This window comes from Peromyscus eremicus, chromosome 1, assembly GCF_949786415.1.
Source record: "Peromyscus eremicus chromosome 1, PerEre_H2_v1, whole genome shotgun sequence".
Classification (NCBI taxonomy): domain Eukaryota; kingdom Metazoa; phylum Chordata; class Mammalia; order Rodentia; family Cricetidae; genus Peromyscus; species Peromyscus eremicus.
This window is the reverse complement of record NC_081416.1, coordinates 1508161-1520225: the sequence shown is the minus strand read 5'-3', so window position 1 is coordinate 1520225 and position 12065 is coordinate 1508161.

Genomic DNA, 12065 nt, shown 5'->3' with positions numbered 1-12065 from the left:
ATGGTTATTCAGATATACTTTTTAACAATAATTTTAATGTTAATATTTATGAAGTTATTATTCTTCCCATTGTACAAACAAAGAAATTGAGGTTTAGGTGGTTTAAGTGAGAGAGCAGATAGTGTTTCTCTCTGTGGCAGCAGGGAGAGGTCTTACCTCCTGCCAGTACTTCTAAATCAGCCAGATCCTAGAGGAGTATAATTGTAGAATGTGTCAAGTCAAATAAAACTAAGGCAACTTGAGACATTTCCCCATATTCCAAATACAGTGAAGAGGCAAAAGAACACCTAGGCCTGAAGGAGCCAAACAAGGAGGGACAGTAGGCATCTCAGTTGCAATCTATACAGGCCAGCGTGAGGTAGACCAGATGCCTGGCATTTATTCCTTCACTGAATAAGACCCTGGGGCTATAGCATAGCCCAAACGATGGGTGAATGGAAAGCAAGTGGAGTTATGGTAAGACCAGAAATTATACAAAATATAGGAACCATAAAATGAATACTTAAAATCTATGAAATATCAGTATGGCATTCTGTTTCTTTATATACTCTTATTTGTGGACTAAGATGCATACCTGTTATTTATTATGTCAACATTTGAGATCTCAGAAGCAAAAGCCATGCCTTGATAGAGCTCATATGTGAGTACCTTGAACATCTTTAAAGACATCTGCAAGCCTTTGAAATTTTGGGAGGAGAAAGGGAGGGAGGGGGAGGGAGGGAGGAAGAGAGAGAGAAGACTTCTGTGGGTACATGCATGAGCTCAGAGCAGAGTCCTGTCCCAGTGGACACCACGGGGAAAGTCCATGTGTTTTCACTTTGAGACCATGTATCCCATTGTCTCCCAAAGTCTGCCTCAGATGCTGTTAGCATTATCAGTTCTTGAATTTTCTAAAGAACCACATTTCATGAGGCCCCATAAATATATGAACTTCTTTCACCCCCAGCCCCCAAAGAACGCTTTAATGGTGTTTCCACTGGGTGACCACAGTGCCATGTGCATCTGACTGTATTTCCAGCTCCCCCTTTCACAGTGGCATACACTGATGCTGTCTGTGAGGCATCAGAATCACGGGAATATGTCTCTAATTTGTGCTGCTCTTGGGAGAAGTATCAATAGTAAGCTATCGCTTTCATAAGCGATATCATATCCTGATTGAACATTGCCAGAGAGTTCTGGGCCACTTGGTGGTTATATTCGACTTAGATCCAATTACAGCTGTAAAAGTGGTTTGTGTTAAAAGCTCTGACTCTAGGATTTGATCATTATAAGTAGGATAAACCACCAAAAGAATGTGAATTGCTTTCACTAAAAGGATGTAATAGCCCAGAGAATCTCTTTCACATTTCAAATTAGGAAGCACAACGTTGCCTTTTTCCTTGCCACTGCACTTTACTGTGCTAGTAAAAGGTTGGTTGGTTTTATCTCTCAGGATAGTCCAGCTAAAGGTGTTTTAGTTTCTCTCTCTCTCCCTCCCTCCCTCTCACTCCTCTCTGTCTCTCCCTCTCTTCTCTCCCTCCCTCCCTCTCTTTTTCCCCTCCCTCCCTCCCTTTCTTCCTCCCTCTCTCCTGCTCTCTTTTTCACCCATTTCTTTGTGTATGTCTATTAGAGAACCTGGAGCCAACCACCAATTCAGCTAGCCAGTGGGTTGTGAGCATCACCCTGCCTCTATCCGCTAGTGCTTGGGTTATAAATTCATGCCCAAATGCCTGGCAAAAACTTGAGTTCTGAGGATAGGAACTCAAGCCCTAATATGTGCACAGTAAGTATTACTGACTGAATCCCAAGCTCTGGGTTTTAGTTCTTGAATAATCAAAGGAGGTTTCTTACAATCTAGCCCCTGAAAACTGAGATTCATGTGGCTTCTATCTGAAGACATGCTTTCCCTGAGTTCCCAGAGACTTTAAAATAATCCATCTTCACCTTCCCCTCCAACTCAGCTTTTCACCATATGGCAATACTTTTTCCCAAAGCTGTCCATTGCAAAGTTGTGGTCAAGAGGCAACCTATGTGTAACAAACAGATGCTGGGTATTGAAGAAATGAACCCCCTGAAGCTTTCTGAAGTGTCATGGTCCTGCTCCCTGAGCTGTGAAAGAATCTTCCCCTCTTCATCAACCCTGTAGAGAGATGTGATCTTCAGAATGTTTCTTCTTCCTACTTCAAAACAATTTATTTGCTAACAACATGTCCTAACTGCTCTCTGACCTGGAATCTACAACTCAGCATGGATATGAGCTTGTCTGAAAGCAGGACACCCACCCAGCTTCCCCTATAAGCCCTGGTTACACAGTCACACCTGGTACCCTAGCACTGTCCATCCAGATGACTTCTCACCCATCATTCCTTCTGCCCTTGCTGTGAAAAAGCATGGATGCATGATCAAAAAGAATGAGAAGAGTACCGAGAGTGGGCAGAACCTGCCCACCCCTAGCTGCACAGGAAGCTGGTGACCCTGGTAGCACCTTGCAAAAGGACCTTTCACACTGGATCAGGGTGACGTGTCAACTTTTTCTTTTTCTTTTTTTAGAAAATAGGTATAGTTTTGCAATCATTTCATGCAGGGAATTACTTTAGGGATGCACACTTCCTGTGACAAAAAGCCAATAAACAAACCTTGCAGACAGGTCTAGCAATGCTTCCCCTTCAAAAGCCCCATCACAGGTGCTGTTAAAGCTGACAAGTTCTTGTATATCTAGAGGGGAGCCAGAAAAAGGTATATTTGCTGAAAAAATGGCATTTTACAAAAAAACAAAACCCAAATCAACAGGTCTCATTGTGTTGATTTCTCAGGCTTCAAATGTTCTTCCCCCCTCCCACCTAACTTCAACCTTTCCCTCTATCTCTCTCCCCTCTCCCTCCTTCCCTCCATTTCTCAAACTCTCCTTGCCCCCTCATCTTCTTTTCCTTATGATGAAACAAGTTTCATTCTGTCATCTGCCTTCTAAATGTGTGTGTGTGTGTGTGTGTGTGTGTGTGTGTGTGCGCGCGCGCGTGCGTGCAATTGCCTCTTCTGGGTACAAAGACCAAAGGTTGTTGTCACTTGTTTGTCTCATTATTTTGAGACAGGGTCTCTCACTAACTCGATGCTCTCTGTTTTGACTAACCTAGTTAGCCAATGAGCCTCTGGGGTCTCCTGCTTCTGCTTTCCTGTGCCACATCCTGTTTTTACCTGGGTGCTGGGGATCTAAACTTAGGTCTTTGTCAAACCATTTCCTCAGCCTGAGTAATGACTTTTTAAAAATCCAGACTTGTGCTGCAAACATGTTATCTGTTGTATTTTATGTATGAGAAAACTAATGATTTTTGAATACTAAAGTAATATTTGTAATTGCCAATTACTTTTCTTAAGAGCAGATATCAATTGTTAGGAAATAGCTAATTGAGAATTACACACACACACACACACACACACACAGATAGCACTAGAAATACATACATACATACATATATATATATATATATATATATATATATATATATATATATATAGAGAGAGAGAGAGAGAGAGAGAGAGAAACAGACAAACAGACAGACAGACAGAGACAAAGACATGGAGAGAAGAGTAATCCTATTTGTGAACAGAATCATTTAATCTAAAGTTCAACCTGATGATACTGTACCTGCCATTAAGAGCCTTAACTCCAGTCAGAGGGGTAGCAGCATCAAATGACGCTCTGAGTGTGTGCCTTCCTGTCTCCAAGCCAGGGTGATGAACAGCTCTTCCAGCTTGCTGAGCAGGGGAGTTCTGATCCTGACAGCAGCCCTCGGGGGAGCCTCTCCTGCCACCCAGTTTGACAATGCTAGACTCAAGAGCCACGCGTCCTCTCTGGCTTCCCAGCTGTAGTGCTGAGCGCACACACAGACACGTTTTAGGCCCCCCTGAAGGAACATGTCTTCACCTCACAGCAAGCAGCATTTGAGTTCAGGGAGAGGAAATGCGTATTAAGAGAGCGGGTTAAAAATCGACATTATCCCAGACTTTTATGAAATCAAAATTATGTCCATGATGCTAAGTTATTATAATGTATTTATTACCAGGATTGCTTTCATATTTAACCAGTTTGGCCCATCTCGAGACCTGTTTTAAAATGCACCACCTTGCCCACCTTTCCCATTTTCATATGAAAAACAGGAAAGCAGAAACTAATTTACTCAGAGAGACACAGAGCCTGTTTGCCCGTTTATCTCTTACAGACCACCCCTCAGTCCAATGTTGACAGTACATGATATTCCATTAATCTGCCTAATGAAAATTTAACCAGTGTTATAAACAAATAATTGGCTATTATCCTCTCAAAGATCCCGAATAAATTACTTCTGCTTATTTTCCCTCCTCTCTCAGTGCTCAAAAGCAAGCCCTTTCTGATGGATGTCACAGAGAAAGGGGGGCACCCATTCCAACCCACCCCGGCTTCCTCCTTGGTGGCTGCTGTCATTGTTGTGGGAAGATTCCACTTTAAGGGGACCAGATGGACTGTTATGAGATGGGAGAGGGGTAGAAATAAGAACTAGTCCTTACCTGTGGGTCAATAGGCCTGAGTTGAGGAACCTTAATTTCTTTGCCCCACCTTCCCACACCATCCCTTCTGTTTTCCATCTGACTTACATCATATTTCTTCTCCCAGTGAGTTTTGTTTGGTGGATTAGTTGGATGGTTTAGTTCTGTAGTGCTGAGGATCAAGCTCAGGGCTTTATGCACACTGACTAGTGCTCTCCTGCTGTGTTGCTACATCCCATCTCTCATTCTCTTTTTGAGACAGGCTCATATATCCAAGCTAGTTTCAGTTTCTTGACTTTCCTGCTTCAGTCTCCTGAGTAATGGAATTATAGGTGTGTACCACCATATTTACATACCGTGTGATTGAACTCAAAATCTTGCATACACTAGGCAGTCATTCTACCATCGAGCTACATTCCTAACTTGATGCTTTTGAGGAATCTTCACTTCCCATTCTTCACTCTGATACATGCCCCAAACCTCATCCCCATATTTCTCTTACTGCTTTGTTGCCATGATTACAGAGCTTGCTTAAATTGGAGTTCTAGTGCCAAAGGGGTTGTCATACACTCTATGGAAAAATTCAACTCCACCATTTGGATAAAATACAGACTCTGATTGTATAGCCTTATGTTAAATGAGACAAATCATGAGAATCTACTTCAAGCCACTATTGCTGAGCATTGGTCTCTTTCCACACTGTTACATGAAAGCCAGAAGAGTGTGGTCAAGTGTCTGATGATCCAGAGGGAAATCTGAGATGTGCTGCCTTGCCCTTCCAAACAAGTTGTCTTTCTTCTCTGCCAGATTACAGCTCTTATTTTCACAACAAGAATTGTGTCTTCTTCACCCATTTCATTATCAACTGACATATAAAAGGGTTAAGTGACTTGATTGTATGTATGCATGCATGAATGAATGAATGTAAGCACTGTGCTCTCTTTTAAGGAAAATCCTCCTTGGGACCAAAAGCAATAAAATTCAGATCTGTATGCAGATTTTCTCAAAACCCAACCATTTCTTAATACCTTCAAACTCCACAATTATTTAAGTTGCAAAAATAAATTTAAACACCACTTATACTCTTTTAAATGCTCAGTGAAAATGTCACTACTGTTTGCTATGAGGCAGTATAGAAGAGCAGGGCGGGGGCTGTGGTTTGAATGTGAAATGATCCCATAGGATCATGTGTTTGAACACTTGGTCCCCAGATGGTGGCGCTATTTTGAAAGGTTGTGGAATCTTTAAGAGGTGGAGCCTTGCTGGAGGAAGTGGGTCGATGAAAGTGAAGCTTAAGGTTTTATTGCCAAGCTCAACTTCCTGTTCTCTCTGTTTCCTGCCCATAGAGGCAATGTGGCATCCTACTCACTGTTTTCATCACTTTGAAGGACTGTATTCCCTACAAGCATAAGCCAAAAAGAAACCTCTTCCTTAAGCTGATTTTGTAAGGTGTTTTGTTACAGCAGCAGGAGAAGTAACTAATAGAGTGGTCATTACAGTACTGTGTTTCTGGAACATTGTCTAAAAAGTTTATCCAGTGCATTTTCTCAGTTGCAAATGGGCAGACTCAGAAATCCGCTACTGTGTCCATTATTCACCATCCTTGGAGACTTGGTGCTGCTCTAACCAGAACAAATTGTCCAGAGTATCTTGTCAGGCTGAAATCAACACATCAGAGGAGCTCCTGGACTCTGTCTCACTTACGCAGAGGGCCTAGTCCAGTCCTGTGGAGGTTCCACAGGTGTTGGTCTAAAGTTCATGAGTTCTCACTAGTTTAGTTTGTTTGCCATGTCCTGCCCCAGGGTAGTGACAACTGGGACCAGTTAGTGCTCTTTTTTAATTAAGAAATTTTTTATTCATTTTACATACCAATCACAGGTCCCCCTCTTCCCTCCTCCCAACCTCCCCCTCCACAATCCACTACCCATTCCCTCCTACAAGAAGGTAAGGCCTCCCATGGGGAGGTACATTCAGTAAAGGCAGGTCCAAGCCCCTCCCCCTGCATCAAGGCTGAGCAAGGTGTCCCACCATAGGTAGTGGGCTCCAAAAAGCCGGCTCATGCACAAGGGATGGATCCTGATCTTACTGTCAGGGGCTCCTTAAGCAGATCAAGCTACACAACTGTCTCACTTATGCAGAGGGCCTAGTCCAGTCCCGTGGAGGCTCCACAGGTGTTGGTCTAAAGTTCATGAGTTCCCACTAGTTAGGTTTGGTTGTCTCTGTATGTTTCCCCATCATGATCTTGATGCCCCTTGCTCATGGAATCCCTCTTCTCTGGAGAGATGGCTAAGCTATTAAAAGATAGGCTCACAACCAAAAACGTAACAGTGCTCTTTTAACACGAGGAGACTTAGCTGGTGTTGCTCCATCCATTCAGATGCTGGTCCAGCTTGCAGTGGGATATCCAAGTCTGGAACTTAAGAGAAGGATTAGGGCTGGAATTCTACAATTGAAATTCAATCAGTAGTCTCAATCATGTGTCATTTTCTTCCAATATCTCTGTCCCTATTACACAGTAATATGAGCCTGATGAGGTCTCTGTCCCTGTGGGATGTTAATATTGATGACTAGTGCTAGCGTTTCACATACTCATAGCCTCTTTTGATCTTTGCAACAATTCTCTGCGATGTTGTGCAGGACCTCAATTTTCCTATCTTACAGATGCAAGAGTAGTCTGGTAAAAGCTGGTTCCTTGCAGAGTATGTGATGGAAATCATGAGGCTGGGGCCAGTAGAACTTCAAGACATCAGCATGGCCTGGGGAGAATAGGACATTGAGTAGTCCTCTTTCTAGACATTAAGTCCCATTGTGGTTGAACATCCATGTCCCATCAAGGTAACTTAGACTTACAGTATGACAGTACATCAACTGGCATGGGACTTGTCACATCCCAGCATCCTGTCTCTACTAGCACACAATTCACAAAGCTGTTTCTGGCAGGGTGGTGGAGATGGCATGTGTAAAGCACATGGCCTGGCCATATTGAGGGGTGGGTCACTGAGAACTGCTTTTATGATAATTTCCATTCTGACCCCCCCCCCCCGCCCAAACCCTAGGGATAGTCCAGCCAGGTCCAGTGTGAGACAGGTGTGATCATTCCATAACTGACTTCTGATGCCCTCAGACCCCACAACTGGAGGTAGGGCTCCAGAATAGCTTTATGGAGACCTGATCTAATTAACAGGGGCACTGTGGTAACTATGTTCTTAAATGGAGGGAGTATCAAGGAAAAAATAGAGGTTGATTTATAAAATGCTCCATATTTGGAGAACAGATAATAAACAGAAATAAGTAGTTGGATCGGTTTAGACTCAGTAAGCAAACTCAAGATTTAACCTGATAACAGTCCATTTTTCCAGTGACCCAAAAGTAGTAGGGAGACTGAATATTTTTAGATCTAAGTTTTGTATAGGTAAATACATAAATAACTACCCAGCTTAATTTAGGGAAGAAAATAACAACACCCTCTAAAGAAATAATCATTCCACAAGTCTGAGCATGAAAGCAGATGGCAGTCAGCCATGAATGTTTTTATGAGAAACCTTACAGAATTCAGATTTTAAGGCAGCCTGCATTAAAGACCACATGGTGACTACGGCTGTGACAAAGGCTGAGTTGGACTGAAGGAACAGACACTGGTAGACTGAGGTTCTTCTGTCTTCTCTTGCCTGGCCCCATTTGAATGGGGAGAGCCACTTAACCATTAATGGTCTTCTTTGTCACATATCAGCCACACAAATTCATCGGAAGCTCTAGATGCAAATTAATCACCTGGGTATTATTTAAATCTGATTCATATCTGTAATCTGCAATCCCTCAGTTCCTCATGATAAACCACCCTGAAGAGTTGCCCAGCAGACATATTCTAGCTGAGGCTTGGATACTGGTATTACTTCTCTTATTCCAGGTATTGTGTGACTTTTCCTAGGGAGACATGGATAAACATCAACTCAGATAGGGTGCCAATGAAAGAGCAAAAAAAGCCAATCTAGCCAGTTCTAACTGAGTGAGCCAATGGGCTTATTGGGCTTACTTACAGGAGCTTAGGTGAGGTAAGGGTTACTTGGAAGAGCATGGATGCCTTGAAGAGAGCTGCATCACTGCAAAGCCCACCCAAAAGGGGATGCCTCATGAAGGCTGTGTCTTTGGAGCTTCCTGCATAACTTGCCCACAGTTCTGCTGGTTAAAGAGTCCCTCTCAGCAATTAATACTGTTTGAATAACCTTAGGGATAGGGTGGGGTGGGGGCTTATGAATCCTGTAAGTTTCAGGATCATCCTGATTCTTGTAAGCTTTCTTTGCTTCCTGAAGCTTAAATGAGTGTTTCAATTTAAAGCAAATATATTCACAACACCAGGGCTTCAAGACTAAGGAAATTGGAGTGTTCCTGGTCAAGAGCTAAATGAAGTAGATAGGCAAGTATTTGGCTCTGGAAATTATTTTTCCAACAAGCCGGCGGCAGCATAAGAACACTAACAGAACAGATGACCTTACTGTCTGCTTTTCATAGGAAAGGTTCTGTTCTAAGTTCTTTCTTATACATCATATCATCCTAACAACCAGCTTTAGAGGCAGATACTGTCAATACCCCCAATTTATAGATGAACAAGCTGAGGATACATGAGCTGACTTGTCCTAACTGAACACTGACTTAGCTGTAGAGTCAGGACAGGAATTCAGGAAATCTGGCTGCAGTGTCCACCTGCTCAGTCAAGGCTCAAAGCTGAGCTCTTCACTGCACAGGCTGTTGCCTCTTTCCCAATGTCTATAGCTTCTCCAGGAGAACAAGGCCTCTGGAAATGCCAGACTGTAGCTTCCTGTTCCTTTTTGGCAACAGAGAGTCAAGTTATTTGTCAGGAGCATGAGATGATTACCCAGAAACCACATGGACTATCAAATGTCAGACCTCTTAATTTATTTTTATGAGAGTAGTAAGTGGTATCAGCATTTTATAAGCATGTATTTATATTTGTTAATTTAATTTATGCAAATGTCTCATTTATGTAAATCATATACAGATCCACCATCAGGATATCTTTAGCAAAATAACACCAAGGTATTTATGGATCTGATATATATATATATATATATATATATATATATATATATATATATATATATATATAATCAAAGAATGCAAATTGTTTTATAGTATGTTCTTTCTGCCATTAAGTACAAAACATGTCAACAGCCTGGTTTTATTGAGGTTGGTGTAGCAGAGTTTTGATTGGTCTTTTTCCCTCTTGTTCATTTGGTGCTTCTTGAATAGTCAGCTCAGGCAGGGTACTGCCCACCCAGAGAGGGGAAAGCTCAGCTGTGGACATGGAAGCCTGGCTTTGCTGTTCGCTTTTGTGGGATGAGGTTACAGTGTGTAAACACAATACTGTATTTCATAGCTATTCCAGGGCTTTGGACTTGATCCCTTGGTGATAGTGGCATCCTCATTACCCATTCATGATGTGGTCAGGCAGTCCTCATGAATAATAAGCTTCTCCTGACTCTGGACCATCCATTTCTGAGTTTCTGGCATGCTTATTCTTGGTATGGAGAGGATTTTTGTTGTTGTTGTTTTTGTTGTTGTTTCTCATTTCCTGGAGGAAAACTCTGTGTATGGCTTTCCATCCAGTTCTGAGAACAAAGAAATGCATTTAGTATTTGAGTCTCACGGGTAAAAGTGGTAAATGGCTGTAGGGATTGATATTTGCACCAGTGACCATAAAGACAGAAAAATAGGTTCTAGAAATGGACCTTGCATGTTCTTCTGGGACATAAACCTTGGGCCTTAGGATTTTATGGTGCATAGCACATCAGAACACTGATTTTTTTTTATACAATGAAGGTGAAAAATGTCACCTTTATTGTGAAGGGAAACTGCTTAGAGTAAGCACCTGTCATCCCACAGTGTTACTCAGATGAACCACTGGGCATTGCTGAGTATATAAGGAGCTCTGCTTCTTTTTGCTTAGGTCCTGATGTATGTTCCTGGGTGAGAAGCAGTAAATAGTGCTTATGCAGCACAAGCCCTATTGACCTGATATCATCTCTATTGAAATGCTCTGTTGATATTATCTTCTGAGCAGCTCATGGGAAGGACAGGGTGTCTTCAAGACTTTTTGATTTAGATGCAGTTTTTGGTGCTTTGATTTAGTTCTTGGTTCTTTGGAAGATCATTGCCTTGTGTTCTTAAAGATGTTCTTAGCATCCAAAAAATTAATTTTTTTTATTCCAAGTGGCCTGTGTTTTCATCAGTCCATCCTTCACATACTCTTCAAACTCAGAGACAACCTAGTCTGGCAGCTTTTGGGCAAATTATATTATTGATAGTAACAATTTGATTCCTGTAGATTGTATCACCATTAGTGAGCATCTTTGTTTTAATGTTGGGTAGAGCCAGGGAATTCCTGAATGCTTAGCATATAACTTACCAACTACACCCCCAGATACATATGAATGTTTTTTAAAATGTCATTTGGGCACAGTATGAGTTATCCACAAGCTATTTTTTATGCTGTACCTTACTCTCCCCTTAGGATCACAATGGAGTTCATGCAAAGTGGATCTTGGAACAGCTAGACAGGAGCCCTTGCAGTGGAGTGTAGTATAGGTGGCATTCAGAACACTTAGTACTCGGTTCCAATGTTCATATTTTTTATAAGTGAGAAGGACATCACGCTCCTTAGACAGTAAGGGCAGTCTCTACTGGTCCTTCTTGCCCAACACACAGAGTCTGTGGACACTGGGCTACTGGATGAGGATTGCAGCCAAGGACTGCTGTGTGCCCCAGGGACCGTCAGCATTTTCAGCTCTTCATGGAGATGAAAAACAACAACAGGAATCGTCCTGGTTGTGGCATCCTGAACTAAGGACAGTGGATGAGACAGCAGCTGAGTATTTGAGAAATCAGAGGGATAGAGTTTGGCTGCTGGAGTCAGAAGGAAAGGACCTTGAATTCTGTCATATCCACTTACTGGCTGAATGTTGTGAAAGTCCCAAAGCCACTCAAAGCCTCCGTTCCCTCAACTATTAGTAGAAGATCAGGCTGGAACTCAGAGGGTTTTCTTAGTCATAGTGACTCCTGATTAATTCCAGTTTCTTTCTAATTTTCTTCTGTGTTTTTGCCTCTGTCTCTCTGTCTCTCTGTCTCTCTGTCTGTCTGTCTCTGTCTCTCTCTGTCTCTCTCCCTGTCTCTCTCTGTCTCTCTCTGTCTCTCTGTCTCTCTGTCTCTCTCTGTCTTTCTGTCTCTCTCTGTCTCTCTGTCTCTGTCTCTCTCTGTCTCTCTCTGTCTCTGTCTCTGTATCTGTCTCTGTCTCTCTCCAGTTGTGTCTGCACACCCTTTGGCTGCATCTGCAAGTCCTCTGAGCCACTTCCACTCATCTTCTTGAAACCCAAGACATTCTCTCACCCCTGCCTCATGACCTGAGTTAGAGGCTGATGCCAACATCTGGGAAGCTCTCTAGGATAAAGGACTGGGAATCATCACAGATGTTTCTTTATTCCCAGTGCTCTGAAAGTTTGCCAACTGCATCCTATGGCTTGTCCACTGGGATGCCTGACAGCATCTCCTTC